The 16,447-nt window shown below is 39.3% G+C and overlaps 1 protein-coding gene across 1 annotated transcript in view; it reads left to right on the top strand.

The window, feature by feature from the left end:
- Window positions 1-351: 351 nt before the first annotated feature.
- LOC117537649 (cadherin-12-like) overlaps window positions 352-16,447 on the top strand; it is a 102,397-nt gene continuing 86,301 nt past the window's right edge. Inside the window, exon 1 of the mRNA XM_034202937.1 lies at window positions 352-667. The gene's annotated coding sequence lies outside the window, so the exon portion shown is untranslated. The remainder of the gene's footprint in view (window positions 668-16,447) is intronic.

Here is a 16,447-nt window from a genome sequence, read left to right as displayed (position 1 = left end):
CCGGACAAAAGCAGCATCTCCGAGTGTCTCTCCAATTAGAACATCCCCGGTGACCACAGCACACACCACTGGTTCTGTGTGTCATTGGGGGGTTTGGGGGCGGGGTGCTTACTAGTTGGCTCTAATCTGCTTCATGATGAAGATCCCCTGTGCTCAGGGGACCTGAGGAGAGGGGGGGGGAGTGAAATACTGCCGTACGCCAATGCAATCACGACTGTCGCTTGCCTCCGAGCCAGCAGCAACTCTCTCACATTCCCTTTGCCTCCCTCTATCTCTCTCTCTCCCCTTCACACACACTTCCTCTCTGATGTGCGCACACACACAAGCTTCTTTCTCTCACTTCATCGCTCACTCGCTCCCTCTCTCAGTCGTCATTCTGTAACGGCACCGTCGCGCTCCACTTTGGTTTAGCTCCCGTGTATTCTCCAGCTACTCCGAAGCTGTTTTTCTCTGCAACTCACGCAGCATCTGATCTGTTCCAGCGTGGGCTCTTCAACTGTGCACCAAGAGCGGGATAATGAAAGAAAGGCTCCAAAGAGGAAAGCAGGGAGAGAGAGAGAATTAAAAGAGGAGTAAAAGGGGAGAGTGTGCTCTTGCAGAAAGGTTTGATTCAGTGATTATTTGGATTAAACTGGCTACGTCTCTGCTCTAAAGTATCCCACTAATGGTGAGTGTACCTTCTTATTTTTGCCTGTAGGCATTTTGCACAAACCCTAGTTCACCTCTGTAGAAATTAAACAGATTTCCAGAAACTCCGTGTCTTGCCATGTGCAGGTGATATACATTTATAGCTTGTTGACAGAGCTTCACATAACAGGAGGTGTTTTATTTGATTGTGTTACCGGCATTTTAATTTCTTCTGAACACAGTTAAGACACTTATTTCTAACAGCTAGCTGAGTGTGATGAAATGTGGTCCAGCTGTGCCCTTGACAATGTTTCAACAGAAGCAGTTGTGAGGAACACGACTGCTGTAAGTCCGTGGACCGCAGTTGTGTGTCACTTGTGCTTTCTGTCATATCTTATGGAGTGAAACGAGAATTCGGTAGGTGTTGATAAAAGCACATTCACAGGTTCACATATCAAGTAACACTCTGAATGTGCCGACCTCATTTGCAGGTTAGTTTATTTGCATATGAAAGTCTTTGTAGCGTTTCAACACTGTTTTGGAGAGTGTTCAACAGCGATTATCACACCATGGCATGTCAAGTGCTTTTGGAAAGTCCATATAATTGCTGTGTAAATAAGCCGCCAACATCGTTTAATCCATATTTATGTCCAATTACAATGAACCTGTGATATTCATTTTAAATGTAACTGATAGTGTTTACACAGTGCAGTGTTGAGACAGTGCAGTGCTAATACAACTACTTTTGGTTGAGAGCAACAGCACTCGGGGTCTGATGGCTCAATCTCCGGCAAGAGATGATTCCTTTTGTTTGCACTCAGTGTGTATCAGCAATATTATAAGTGGCTAAGACCATTCTATTAGTGTTGGAAAGGATTAGAGAGAACAATCTGAAAGGATAGAAAAGAAGCTCGACAGAATCTGATTTGCTGAGAAACACGGGATCACAGATGTAACCTTGCCCCCGATCCACAGCAGATGCTCATTCAGATGAGCCAGAAAGGAAATGTAAGGACACAACATTTAAAAATGTACCCTAGAGTGATGCTGAGCCACATCTGCTGTGAACTTATACATTTTATTGTTACATCAGCAGTCCCACTGGAAGTTGTTATACCATCCACGTTGCATCTCTTGAAATATTCCAAGCCACAGTTATCCCAAGTACTGTGTTGCATCAAATGCATCTAGAGTCAGAGCAACTGGCAGGCATGTGGGCGAAGAGATATACAAGACAACGCCTATTGTCACTTTAAAGACTTTTAAATTGATGTGCATTGCACCAGAAATAATGGAGATTACTTGCTTACTATTCTCAGTATGTGTGTAACATTATGTCAGACAGATTTTCAAAGGCAATCCCATCTTCACTTACAGATTAGATAAACAAATTAAGACTTCCACTATTTTAAGCACATCTAATACAACTCACTTTTGTGTCAGAGGCACTGCATTTCCTTATCAGCATTCAGCTGAAAACACCTGCTTTGGAATAATCAAATTACACTCCAAGCAGTCGACTTCCAAAGGAAAAGAGGAGCTGGACCCTTTGAGTACACAGAGGCTACTGTGCAGAAAATGAGCATTCAGGGCATGCAGCCACCAACCGCTCAGGTATTACAACTGCATTAGAGGGGATAAATGAAGAGAGAAGCACTATACTGGTGCTATATTAAGTGAGGATGGTGACAATATCTGCCCAGGTGCATGTTGTGAACAATTCAGTGGAAGTTTTTCTCCTGTTTCAGAACAACAGGTTTACTTAAACTCTCTGCAATCAAGTTTAATTAGATTTTTTTTTAACGGGGATTTATGATTCATTTTACTCAATAACCCTGGAGCCCAAGAAAAATAAATTACCACTTTGTTGACAATAATGCTAGGTTTTTTCGACATGCTAATAAATGACTTTGTATTAAACATGAGTATGGTTCAATATCCCACCGTGTCTTCATATTTGACTGAGGAATATCCGTCTTAAGAGTTGAAGTGCTTATTTAGGACCGACAGAGAGTTGAGAAGGCCAAAGCGAAACATATTGTTATCAATTACCTGCGTTGCCTGACAGATCTGCCACAGCAAGACAGCAAGACCACTTGTCAGGGTGAATGTGAAGTCTCCATATGCCTTCTCCGCGCTGTCCGTGTCCATGTAAATGTAATGGAAAGACTGAGTGCTTTGCGGTAAATTAAAGCACATGTCCACTCAGCTGTCATCAGATCGTTGATCCACTGCACACTGTCTGTTAAGGGGGAGCTGTTATTTATGGGATGGTGTGCAGCCTTTAGCGTAAGCGGAACTGCAGTGATCAGTCATCCGGATATGCCACCTATTACTACATTTTGAAGTAAGTGCCCATCAAGAGCCTCGGGCTTAACACAATCAATACTTGAGATTATTTGGAGTCTCCAGACTCTCTTCCCCTTGGGCTCTTCAATGCATTCATTTTTAAATAATTCTGCTCTAAATCAGTTGTTTCTATGCGTCTGTGTGCATTTTTCAGGAGCACCATAAGAATGATTAAACTAACCGTCAGACACTTGCTTGCACAGTTTAAAGCATCTGAATGTTAATCAGAAAAAGTGAATCTTGTTGTTCCGTCTGCTGTCTCAAGGCCAATCTCAGATGAAACGATTGTTCTTGCATGTGCGTGCTTCTTGTCAGGCAGCAATTTCTCCCGCATCGAGCCACACTCTGCCACGACCCCTGCAGACCCCTCAGACAGGGCTCTCCCGGCTCCCACACTATCACCAGCAAGAGCCCTAAACATCTCAAATTAAAGTCTTACAGTGATGGATGACTCTCAATCTCCAGGAGATGGGCAACTCCTCTTCACTTCACTTAGCAATTATTTATATAGATTTGTCTCTGTTCATTTGTCAGCTTTTCGGACATGCTGTTCTTTCCTCTCAGTGGAAGGAATACCCTGCAGGTAAAACATCAGTTTCTGCAGCATACTGACACTAAAGGCTTTTTCTAGAAAAGAAAACAAATATACCCTTCCCTGTGGTATACACATGTTGTTTGAAGTAGTGGTGAAAATAGAAGAAGTGGGAAGGAGGCAGTTACCTGAAGATACCATTTTGTATCGAGGACACAACTGTTTTGCGCTATGATTGTAACAAACAGTGAACACAGTATGGTGTGCTATGTGAGATAAAAGGAGAGGCGACTGTGCAGAGTTTGGACATTGATTATTACTCTATCCGAGCACTTGCTGTGGTCTTTCTTAAAATGTCCACAGTGGAGCGTTCAAGGAAAATTGCAACCGTTTTTTTAAACTTTAACATTAACAGTAAGCTGTTTTTTTTTGTGATTCCACTTTCCATACACAAACTATTTCCTTTGAAGATATTTAGAGGAAAGTCCAAAGTGAGGTCAGTTCAAGCTCTCTCCTTTTGTAAGAATACTTTGTGAACTTTTCTTCACCACCATTTATTTAAATATTCCAAAGAGGGCCTTTGAATACATGTGTGCAATCCCTTTGAGAAATCCACCACAGATTCTCAGCCAACAGTAGGCAGTAACATTCGTTGTCATGAAAATCACTGGAGGCCACACAGGCACAAGTACAAGTGGATGATATAGGGTGTTTCGTTGCCAATACCTTCACTCAACTATTTATAAAAGTTGTCCTTTGTTGCGTCACACCATAATTGGCAAGCTACTCAAAATGTGTTTTCATTGATTGCCAGAGAAAAAAAAAGACTGCCAATTAGCAGGTAATACAGGTTATCCCCGTCCTTTGCATTATGGATGAAATACTTTATGTGACACATTTAATCACAAGATCCATCCAAACAATATACAGTCATCTCCGGCTGGCCTCCACTCGATAACCTTAAACACAACCTCACTGGCCCCCATGGCAACTTGGGAAAGATTTCCTGTCACACAGGTGAATGACTATTAGTTTACTGACCCTAGAGGTAGAGGGAGATTGTAATGATTTCTGGAGAGGGTGCTAGGGGGCCTTTCATTATAGGGACTGAGCAGCGCTAGCACTACTGCAGTAAAGTGAGAGGCAGAAATAGATATGAAATACACTATTCTGGTGAATTGATTAAATCTTGCAGAGGATTCTCAGGCTATCAGCATACCTTTTAGAGAAATAATGGAGTTGAGGCATCAATACAAGTCATAACATGTTTATTTTCTTGTGAGTTGAGGAGAGAGAAAAAAAGCGCCAGGAATCCTTTGTACCATGGAAATCTGTCAGTTTCTCTTTTTTTAGTATCGGATGATGACTGCTGTAGTTAGTGCTGGAATACCTATTATTGTGGTTAGGAATTCGTCCATTTTATCTATGAGGGCCAAGGGGTCCTCTTCACATTGCTACACAACTTTTGATCAGAAAAACAGCAAAGGTAAGACATATTTGCCGTTTTGGCTCCGTAAAGCTACGTGGTGTGTTGTCTAGGTTTGCCTTCGCTGCCCTGAGTTTTGGTCGCACAGTGAGGATACTTATACCTCTAGAATCGGTGGAATCTCAGCTCTAATCTTATATCTTGTTTGTGCAGATCCGATAAGTAATAAAGTATGTATACCGTGAGTTCTGTGCTAAGTGCGTTAGAATTTGTTTCGCTCAGGGCTAATTCAGAGGCTTGATATTACCCTTGTGTTTTGTTTTTCTAAAAATTGTTAATATTGCCTGATTGCTGAGTTTCTTCCCGTTAAGTGGGTACGACACATTTATAGTTTGTTAAATGTTAAGAAGCCCTCAGACGCTGTTTCTTGCAAGATGTTGCGTTTTTCCCCGGTGCATGGGGCTCAACTGGTTAAACCAACAAAGAGCCTCAAGTTAAATGTTTCATTATACATATTTTGCTTGATAAATGGCTTAAACTATTAAGGGTATAAGTGTTTCAAACGTGTTTAAGTTAAAGAGATGTGTAAAAAAGCAAAGCAATTTCCATCATCTAAATATTGATACAGAGATCGTACGTTTTACCTTCACATAATAACATAGTATTAGCCTAATATTCTAAATATTATATTTCCGTGATTTAAATCTAGAGTAATAATCAATGGTTGTGTTGCCTACATTAAAAACATCTCAAGCTAGTATATAACACAACAGTGTCTTCCTTTTTCCAAGGAGCCTCTGAAATTAATTCTGTCCACTATACAGTATATGCCACATCACATTTTCACATGTATTCATCCACGTCACAACCAATCTTCATTTCATTAAAATAAAGAGTGCTCCTTAAATCACATCATTTCCCAGTGCAGCAGATAGCACCTTCCTGTGAAGTACCTCTCACAAACTATCACATATCACATTTAGCTTAACACCTTGGAGCAAGTCTCCCTCCCCAGCATATACTGTACTGCTTTAGATGCAACCCATGCAGTACAAATGTTTAAGTACATTTCCCATCAGTTTAGTTATGGTCTCACAGTATCTTAAACTGAATTCATTTCAGTCTATGATACTTGGTGCATACTGTAGAAGTTAAGCTATTCTATAAAGACATTTTAGTAGGAAGTAAACGCTACACATTTACAGTTGTGACCACAAACTGACAGAACAACGACAATACAGTACACAGGCGCTTTGAATGAAGTCTAAAATATCTGAGGTAGTAATCCAAGTCTGTGTACTAACAGCAGGCTGAAGTTTAATTTAAAAATATGTATCCATAGAAGTCTCTCTTTCTGGTATCTCTTCCTCTCATCATTATCATAGCAGAGATTGCATCATAACTTACTGAAGTAGAACAGAGGTTGAGCTAGCAAAGCAGCAGGCAGCAGTTTGATATGGGAGGATAGGTGCTAACTGCAAATCTCAGCTGCACTTATCCATGAAATATCAGCCTGCTGATTTATATTTGTATTATCATGTTCTGAGTTAATGCTACGGTTAGACTGCCAGTCATGTTAGCCACTGCTGAACTGATGGCGTTTTCATCACAAAGCTTCATGAAAGTCTTTGTATTACTCTCAACTGGTTCAATCATACTTAACTATAGACTTTCCTCTCATAAAAGCAGAAAAGTACGAAAAACACTTTGCGCCAAGGACAGAAGAGAGTTTGCTGATGATGATAGCTATAATAAGCGAAACCAACAGATTTGATACGATAGGAGGGATGGTAAAAATTAGCAAATGTATCCAGGCGCAAGCTGTAGCAATTTGGTGGATTTGGCATACAATGACATACAATTGAAGCGTTTACCCAGACACATTTGGCTAACAATAATCTGTAAAGAAAATGCAGACTTTTCAAACTATTACAAACTTCTGCGACATCAATACAATATGTTGTCTTAGATGAGAGCGTGAGGACAATAAACACTTAACCCTCCTCTGCATTCATTCATGCTTATCTCTCAACAAATGTCTTTGTTGAAAATGTCATTGAGGAGACATTGTCATCTCTTTCGGAGTTTATGGTTCAGAAGAGTGTCGATTAACATAAAAGCCGTCCTCCTTGCACCTATATCATTGTGACTCTTAAGGACATATTTTTTGTGTACGGGTTTTTTTTCCTTAACAGCTTACCATTTCAAACAGGGTGGGTACGTAGGCCTTATATAAACCATGAACCTGGAGAGTGATAAAGCATTGCACTTCGTCCATTAAATAGAATAAGAAATCATCTTGACAGACCCTAAATCTTAGCCTGGGTAAGTCTTCTTATGAGCGAGACTTCCTCAAGGTCAGTGTGATGGTACTTTCCTTACTCTGTGCAGTGCCTGTGATGAATAGGACACAGTGTAAGGTTCAGAGGAAGCGGGTGCAGAAAGAAGGGATGGGGGGTAGCAAGGATTCACTGGGGTTAATGTATTGTGTTTACTTCAACATCGAGTTTCTCAGTTGTGACAATGGTTACAAAAGACAAAGAAGTTAGGTACCTTTGTACATTTTAATGTCACAAATTTACGTTGGTAAAAGTAAAAGTTTATCTGTCGATTCATATGTATAGTTGTTAATTAAAGGGTTAATTTCGTAAATGTAATTTCAATATAATGTAACGGGACTCTTACTGTACTATGAAAGTGCAGATTTGAATACTTGATATCAGAACAGTTTCAGGATGACATTGAGAGTCGATTTATCTCAGCTTAAAGTGAGGATAGTACCAACAATGGACTTTTTAAATAAAGTATTGCCTGAGTATAACACATTTATAGAGAGCAGCCCTTCTATGGAGGGGAGAAATGTGTTTCTAGTGTACGTCAAAGAAAATAAAAGAGAGAGCATGATATTTTACAAGGAGAGGATTGGAATCAAGAGTCTGGATTGTGACAATCAAATGCTTTGGTCGCTGCAACAGGCAGATGAAAATGTGGCAAGAGCATCAAACTGTCTATCTTGCCGTGTAAAAAAAGAAGAGTGGTACCGGGCAACCCAGTCCCACGGCATTTCGTGTTCACCAACACGATTTTTAATCTATTGATTCGTGTTCACCAACACGATTTGCCCCTTTTTCTCGTGTTGCACAGCACGATTTTAAAAGCAATGTATTTCTACTGCCTGCAGCACATCTTTTTCTCCGGTCGGGTCTAAGAAGACCGGAAGCTGTGTGGTTCATAAAAACATGTTCTTACTCAATATCAAGCCACAGTTATTGCTTTTATTTGAAATCGTATAATTTCGGACTTTTGTTGCCGTCTGTGAGGAAAATAAATGGGGCTCAGAGCCTCAGGATACTGAAATCTGTATTTTTTAAATATTTTTTTCCTTCTAATTTGTTATTCTTTTCAAAATAACACACTGTTATTTACTCACCAATAACACACAATTATCCTTGCTTTTATTTATTGGTTTAATTCCATAATCTCGGGCTTTTTTGGCGTCCGTCAGGAACTGAATTTCAAAATAAAATAACCGGAAACAGACGTAGGCATTTCGAGCGATTACCCAAGATCCTCAGCTATGGTTTTAAGCTCGCTTATTGGATGTTTTAGCCGCAATGCATGCTGGGATTTGGTGTTTATATGATATGAAATCCGGAAAACATTTTAAAAGAATAAAATAATACTTAATTCCGAGCGCTCTTGCTTTTCTCTTTGAAAGTCATCACATAACGGCATTGTAATACACGGTTCGGCTGCATTGTATATTACAGATCTGCCGTAGTTCTTTATTTATAGAGCCCTGATGAGAAGACCTTTGGAAAAACTGAGAAAATGCCGCCGAAACTGAATACTTGACGTGGATCATAACAATTAAACAACATCTTCAATTTTTCTTCACACAATACGTCTCCTTGCAGTATCAACACTAATTCGGCTGACTTTTACATTTGATCTAATTCACAGATAGGTTATATTTACACCATAACGGTGCACAGCAGATATAAAAGGACTGTAGTTTTTAAAGATATTACTGATTTTCTTTGAATGTAAGAATGTAAATACTGAGTCTGAAATAGTATAGCAATATGCTGTAAAATTATGTGAAAGCATGCATAAAACTACACATCTTCAGATGTTGTACGAAAACATAAGTGTCCTACACTAATAATACAAAGTTATTATGGCTGTGTGTACCTTGTGTGCACCTCCTAGTGGTTAAAGCACGTTATTGAATTATTGTGTTTTATTTGATTAAAAAAATATTAAGAGTACATACTTTCATAGGGGGAAAGTATAAATATAGAATATAAAAAATCAAGAAGATACTATAAGTGATCTCTACAATAAAACAGTTTAGTGCAGAATGTACAAAGATATTAATAGGAGGAGGTGCAAAACAGAAAAACGAATTAACCTTTATTTAAACATTAAATAACAAATTAAGGTCTTCTTTTAAATAAGAAAAACACTTTGGGGGTATCTATCTACAGATAAATATTAAGCCTGACAAAGTACTTAACGTCTAATATATTGCTTTCCTGCAATGTTAACTATGTTGAAGCACTTATTTTAACTGATATTATACATATGAATTATACTCTTATGTATGTAGATAGCATAAGAAATGTGCAGAATATGACAGTTTAATGGTGGAGGTACACACATATTGATAGATGTCTTGTAATGCACTGTTGAGGAACCTGTGACCCAAGTGTTTCATTCATTGCATAACTACACCGTAGTTGTGTATATGATATGTCAATAAACCTTTGAAAATCTTGAAAGGGATGTGCAAAATAGCCATAATATACAGTCTTTAATTAACTATTAGTAGAGAATAACGAGTAATGAATATACTTTATTACTCGTTTCCATTCATGTCAATTGCAGATACATGTTTAGTCTTCTCAAGCATCAACTATCAAATATCTCTCCTGATTGTTGGCACTTGACAATCACCTTACCTGAATTTTACTCAGGTGTAACTAAAGTCTGATTTAAGGGTTGTTTATATTTCACATAATTAATCAGAATCTGCAAAGTAACTCAAATAAATGTAGTGGAGTAAAAATACCAGGTTAACCTCTGAATTGTAGTGGAGTAGAATTACAAAGTAACAATGAGCTGTCATGTGGGTATTAATGCTGCGCATTATGGACACAAGCGATTTTCACCCATTTATTAATTATATGTTTTACATTTGATAACACCAATGTGTTTAATACTTGCAACTTCTAATTGTGGGAAAAACGAAAACGTTCAGTAGAGACTTCCCATAGAACATTTTGCGAAACACAATAGCCAGCATGTGTAGTTCTGGGGGGGCGTTCGATTTCAGTTTTAGATAGTCTGGCGTGGTTTCGTTCCATTTCACACAGCTGTTTGACGCTCTGCGTAACCTTACGGGGACTGTAGTCGATAGCTGGGGATTATGGGTAGTGTAGTGTCTTCGGCCATCCTAAACTCAGAAATGTTGACAATCGCAATGATGCTCGAAATGTCCCTTATAGGCCTACGTCTGTTTCCGGTTATTTTTATTTTGAAATTCAGTTCCTGTCGGACGCCAAAAAAGCCCGATATTATGGAATTAAACCAATAAATAAAAGCAAGGATAATTGTGTGTTATTGGTGAGTAAATAACAGTGTGTTATTTTGAAAAGAATATCGAATTAGAAGGAAACAAATATTTAAAAATACAGATTTCCGTATCCTGAGGCTCTGAGCCCCATTTATTTTCCTCACAGATGGCAACAAAAGTCCGAAATTATACGATTTAAAATAAAAGCAATAATTGTGGCTTGACATTGAGTAAGAAAATGTTTTTATGAACCACACAGCTTCCGGTCTCCCACGACCCGACCAGAGAAAAAGACGTGCAGCAGGCAGTATAAATACATTGCTTTTAAAATCGTGCTGTGCAACACGAAAAAAAGGGGCAAATCGTGTTGGTGAACACGAATCAATAGATTAAAAATCGTGTTGGTGAACACGAAATGCCGTGAGACTGGGTTGTACCGGGCCATGCTATGGAACTGAACAAGAACAGAAAATGGAGTGCTACAAATCAGTTTGAGTCAACTAGGTAGCTTTTCAGTGTTCAGTGTTGTTGGACATGATACCACACTGGTATTAGGCGCATTCACACCGCAGTACTTTTCCCACAAAGGTTCATGAGAACTTAGTTCATGAGAACTCTTTTGTCGCGTTCACACCAAAAAGAGCCGGTAGCCTACTAAAATTAGTTCATGAGAACCTTTTTACCCCCACGAAAGTCCCTGCTAGAGAGCAGAGAGCTGCTAGAGAGCAGGGACTTTCGTGCGGCTCTCTTGTGAGAAAAGAGCTATATTTCTGATTGGCTGGGCGGATTGCAAACCACGCCCCGTAAAACTCCCAAAAAGTTTTGTGAAGCCGCCATTTTATTATCCTCGTATTAGCATTAGCATTAGCCCAGCGCAGAAACGCAGAGAGACTAACTTATGGCAACACAAAATAAAACATGGGAGCGGTGGAGATGAGGAGGTGTCGGCGTTCTGGCGATTTACTCTGAAGGCTTCAGTAGAAGCTGCTGGGAGTCTCAGCAGCTTCTACTGAAGCCAGTCCCCAACTCCGGGGACTTCCGGCCGGGGACTTTGGGCGTGAACGCGATCTGTACTTAGTTCATGAGAACTAAAGAGTTCTCATGAACTAAGTTCTCATGAACCTTTGTGGGAAAAGTACTGCGGTGTGAATGCGCCTCTTGAATGTTGGATATGAAACTTGTGGATTCCGTGTGAAACTAGGGGCTGTGTCTCTGCATGTTCTGGTTGCAAGTAACTTAAATAGGCTCCCACAGAAGCAATCTGTTCTGTTCTGTTTGGATGAAAGTCAATTTAGTTTTTAATTAGCAAAGATGTTAAGACCAGCTATAAGTGTCAATGTGCATGTTATATTACTGGAAGTTGTCTTCAATGGACAGATTGGTAGGTTTTCCTCAGTTCCAAATAATATGACAATAATCAAGGATCACAGCTGAGTGTCTTTTATTTCTTACTGCATTGTCATAGGTTTAGTATTTCTGTTCCTCATGTGAGCAAAACCATGAGTCAGGAAAAGCTAAATTCACAATAAACCCCCGGAGAATCAGAGCTCTGGATTTGACAGCTGTGACCTAGCCTGCTGAGTTTTACTGATGAGCATTGGTCCGTTGACTTCATGGTGTAGAGGATAAACAACACTATGCCCAGTCACCCTTGTGCGAGCGAGGCCTCCACCAGCCACATATCTGAGAGTCTGTAAGATCCACTGGACTGACAGATCTATCATCTCTCTTATAAGGAGCCATAAATCACTTGGTTTATTTTGTGCGAAACATCTCAACTTTAAATTGGATAAGTTTGGGATCCAGTAACTTTCAGTGACATACTGTAAACTGCATGGTGTTGCTAAACATTTTTTAAAGAGGATCTAACCATTTGAGGTGTTATCTAATCATCAACTTAGTACCTGCATCTCAGCAAAACGGAATATTTAATTGAATATTGTTTGTTCTCTTGGTCCTATTAAAAAAACGACATTTCAATGAACTCTAAAGCTAAATGTTAGGCACAACTGTTTGATTACTTTTGTTGAAGAAACTACTTTGGCTTCTAACAAACATTGCCTCTAAAGAAAGCAATGCTTCCTATTTTATTATACAGAACTCCATTGATGGCTAATACATTCTGCCATGTTGCATATTTACTGCTAATCCATAATGCATTCACTGTAAATACACAGAAAACTATTCAGAGATCTGTGGCACTGACATTTACAGATTAAACAAAAGGTTTGTGAGTTCAGATATTACTATGCAACAAGCCACTGTATACATATATACACTGCTCTTCCAACAGACAATAATATACCTTTCACATCAAAGACATATCATTAGAATACACTGTAGATGTAAATGATACTTATCTCGAGTATTGTAAATTACATCATGACATTTGTGGATATACAAATCATGTGTGATAACTGTGTAAAATGGAATAAAAATGGCAACTGGGACATGTGTGAGCGGGTCACTCAAGAAGCACATGGATCAACTGTTATCTTATCATATGAGCATGAATTACATAATGACAGTTGCTCCGGGGGATTTAGGATCTGAGGCTTGAAGCAGGGTAGAGTCGTCACAGACAGATGTCTCACAGTGGCTGCTCAACAGCCCTTCATCAATTTCATTACCACACAAAAATCTGAATATATATACATATTTTCCCTTAAAATGACAATGTAACTAAGATGGGGTTATACTTCACTTATTAAAAAATGCATTTGCAGTCGTTGATGGCATGCCAAACCTTTGTGTTTTGCTTGATTCAACACCACATCCAACATATAAGGATTTAAAACTGAAATGTTACATAAAAAAATACATTAAATATAATTGTTTGTATGTGAAATCAGAGGTTGAAGCCAGAGTTAGGCAATCAGTTGTACCTGAAACAAAAAGTAGTGAAAGAGCTATTATCACCAGCATCAGATCACCTAAGCCATTCACAGCCTGCACCAAGGGAAAGCTTCGAATAAACACCTTATAGAATATGTTTTATCAGTTCAGCTCACTGAATTATGGATAAACAACTTTTTTATTTTCTGGGGAAGATTTTCCTTTTTTTTCTTTATTTAAAAGGATTCACATGAACCTGCTCTAGTTTAAATACATGGCAATATATTTTAAAGTTACCTGCAAACTGGAACTGAATAATGTAGAGGAGGAAAACATGCAGTGTGTGAAGTTATTCACAAGGCTTTTAAAGCCATCGTCAGCATTAGACTCCATCTATTCAATATTTCAATACAGGTTGCGAAGAATAAAGTACAAATGGATAGCGAGCGAGTGAGAAAGCTCCTCCCAGTGGGACTCTAAGGACAGTATTGTTGCCACAGACCAAAGATATTTCATATCTGGAACACAGAATAATGCTTTTCAAAGCAGAGCCAGAATAAGAGAGGCGTTTCAATTTAAAGAAAAAAAGGTGATGAAAGGCATTTCTGAAAATAGTTTGGTTTCTCAAATTCAGCAGTCAATATTTTTGATTGTTAAAGAAAATGCGCTTCATTTGTCGGACAAGTCAGCATTCTTTTTTTTGAAGAGTGACACTCACTTTTAATCTTAGAAATGCAATAAACACACACTAAACTAAATAAATGTGTTCATGACAAAATGTAACTTTTGTAAAGAAATATATATTTGTGAATGTAGGCATCGTCTGGTGTTGATCACCTCAAAATGGCATTAATCGAACTACCAATACACCCGTTTCAATACTTCTCCCATTGGTGCAATGGACGGACAGGTTCCCTTTCATTCACATCAGTGTGAGAACACCATCCTCAAATCTTCCTTACCCCAATTTTGTATGACAGAGCCATGCAGTAAAGACTCTAGGATATTGCTTTCTCATTATTCTCTCTCCCTCTGGCCTCTTGCGTGATAACTGTTTGATTAAGGCACTTATGTCACTTGGGAGCCTGAAAGCAGCACACCTTTTAATATTACCCGGCTGACTGATTAGAGCAGCACTGCTTGAGGCTAATAATGTTGAACTGTGATGCTTGATTAGGAATGCTGATGGGTCTCCTGTGACAAAGTATTCTTCGGAATTATCAAATATCAATCAATAAACAATGCAAATTCATTTTAACCAAGACTTCAAACTAGATATTCCTGCGGATTCATTTGAAGTTCTGACCACTTGGAATGACTCACTTTATTTGTTTAATTCAAAATGTTGCATGGTATGCGAGCAGCTGCTATTCAAAAAAAAGTACACATAGTTTCATTATTCTGCAGTAAAAAACCTGAATGTGGAGTGCAGAAAAGGTAGCAGTCCACTTCAGTGAGATAAAGAGACTATGATACCTTCAGAAAAGCTTTGATGATCTGGCAATACGTACTGCTCATGTCACTGAAAAACACTGTGCTTAAGTAGCTTCCCTGATGCCTTTGAGGTCAGACCACTCCACTTTAATAGTGAGGCTCAGTTGAGGTTCCATTATATTATCTGTGATTTGAGAAGGGGGCTTGACAGCCTGAACAGGGAGCCTCAGGAGGGGGGGGGGGGATAACAGCGGCAGTCAAACTGTGTTCATGAGAGGAAAAACTCTCAAAGGGATAGGTTAGCGGATAATAAACAAAGGCGACAGCAGTAGCGTGTTATTTACTTATAAAATCTCTTTTCAATTTCAGACAAGCAGTATACTTATGTGCCCGTCGCTCGAGTGTGCTTAATATGAAAATAAATCCTTCCTTTTAATTGAAAGCGTATCACCCTCGTCTGTCCTAATGCTCTCAGTCAGCTTCGTGCCTTTTATTGTTTTCAGTAATCACAGCCAGGTGACAGCAGGCAGGGGAAGTAACAAATAAATAACATCACAACCGTTTCAAAACCATAATCCCAAAGAGCATCCCCCTCAAAGTCACTGACTCAAAGTGTCTCCTCTGCTATTTGCACAGAAGGTATCACAGGTTAAAGTGGACCTTTTCTGCTGGCACTTATCTGAGAGTAATATCGCCCTGCAGCGTGGAGTGCATTGCTGCAAACATCAATAGCTCGCAGTGCCGATTGCTAAAAGGGAGGAAGATGAGATTTCATGAGGCGGAACGTTTATAGCGCACACTCTGGTCAGTGAGGGCTGCCTCAGGCAAACTCCTAACACATTGTCTTCTGCCTACTTTCTTTTTGATCTGCATTAATTCATTAGATAATTATTACCCTACATTTCAACTGTGTGCACTGTGCATAATGACCCATTAGTTTGTGATGATATGATCGGGCCACTGGGTTTCCAGCGATTGCACAGTCGTTGAGATGCTAGAAGTAATGTTTACTTCTTTGTCTCTCAGTCCCCTTACATTACCGTAACTTGGCACTCTGCAATACTCCTCACTCTGAAACTCTCAGAAATGGATGCACATGTGCCCACAACCCACATTGATGAACATGACCATTACGGTAGCACACACACGGAAAACAGACCGCTATTTGCATAACCAATGTGATGATCATAGTTACATCAATGATTTCCAACCCTAATGCTTTTTGAGTTTCTCTTTGCCTCGATAATGAGGCTCAGCTTAATGTGACTCTGTGCCTAATAACCCAGAACACCATGAAAAATATTTGCTTTTGTCTCTTTCGTCCTGGCTTTATGTTTGCAGCACAGTTGAGCAGAAAATGGACAACACGTAGGGAGAAAACAAAGGAGAGCGTAAAAGCAAGGTTATTAAAGAGTGAGTTGAGGAGGAGTGGAGGTTGACTGGAGGCCGCAGCATGGTAACCCATCTCAGGTTGATTCACTACCAACCCCTCCCCTCTTGACAGGGACTGGAGACCAGGGAGTTCAACTGCATCATTTTAGGTTCATTGACTTGGCAAAATCTACCGTTTAATGAAATTAGGTCTAGAATGCTTCGTCGGGAGGTTTCATTTCAAGGACATAACTCCAATAAAGGAGAAATCTGCCTGGTTTTATTACTGCTATGA

The sequence above is a fragment of the Gymnodraco acuticeps genome, unplaced genomic scaffold (genome assembly GCF_902827175.1).
Source record: "Gymnodraco acuticeps unplaced genomic scaffold, fGymAcu1.1, whole genome shotgun sequence".
Lineage (NCBI taxonomy): Eukaryota > Metazoa > Chordata > Actinopteri > Perciformes > Bathydraconidae > Gymnodraco > Gymnodraco acuticeps.
The sequence above is the reverse complement of the archived record's forward strand: the minus strand, read 5'-3'. Positions and strand labels throughout refer to the sequence as shown.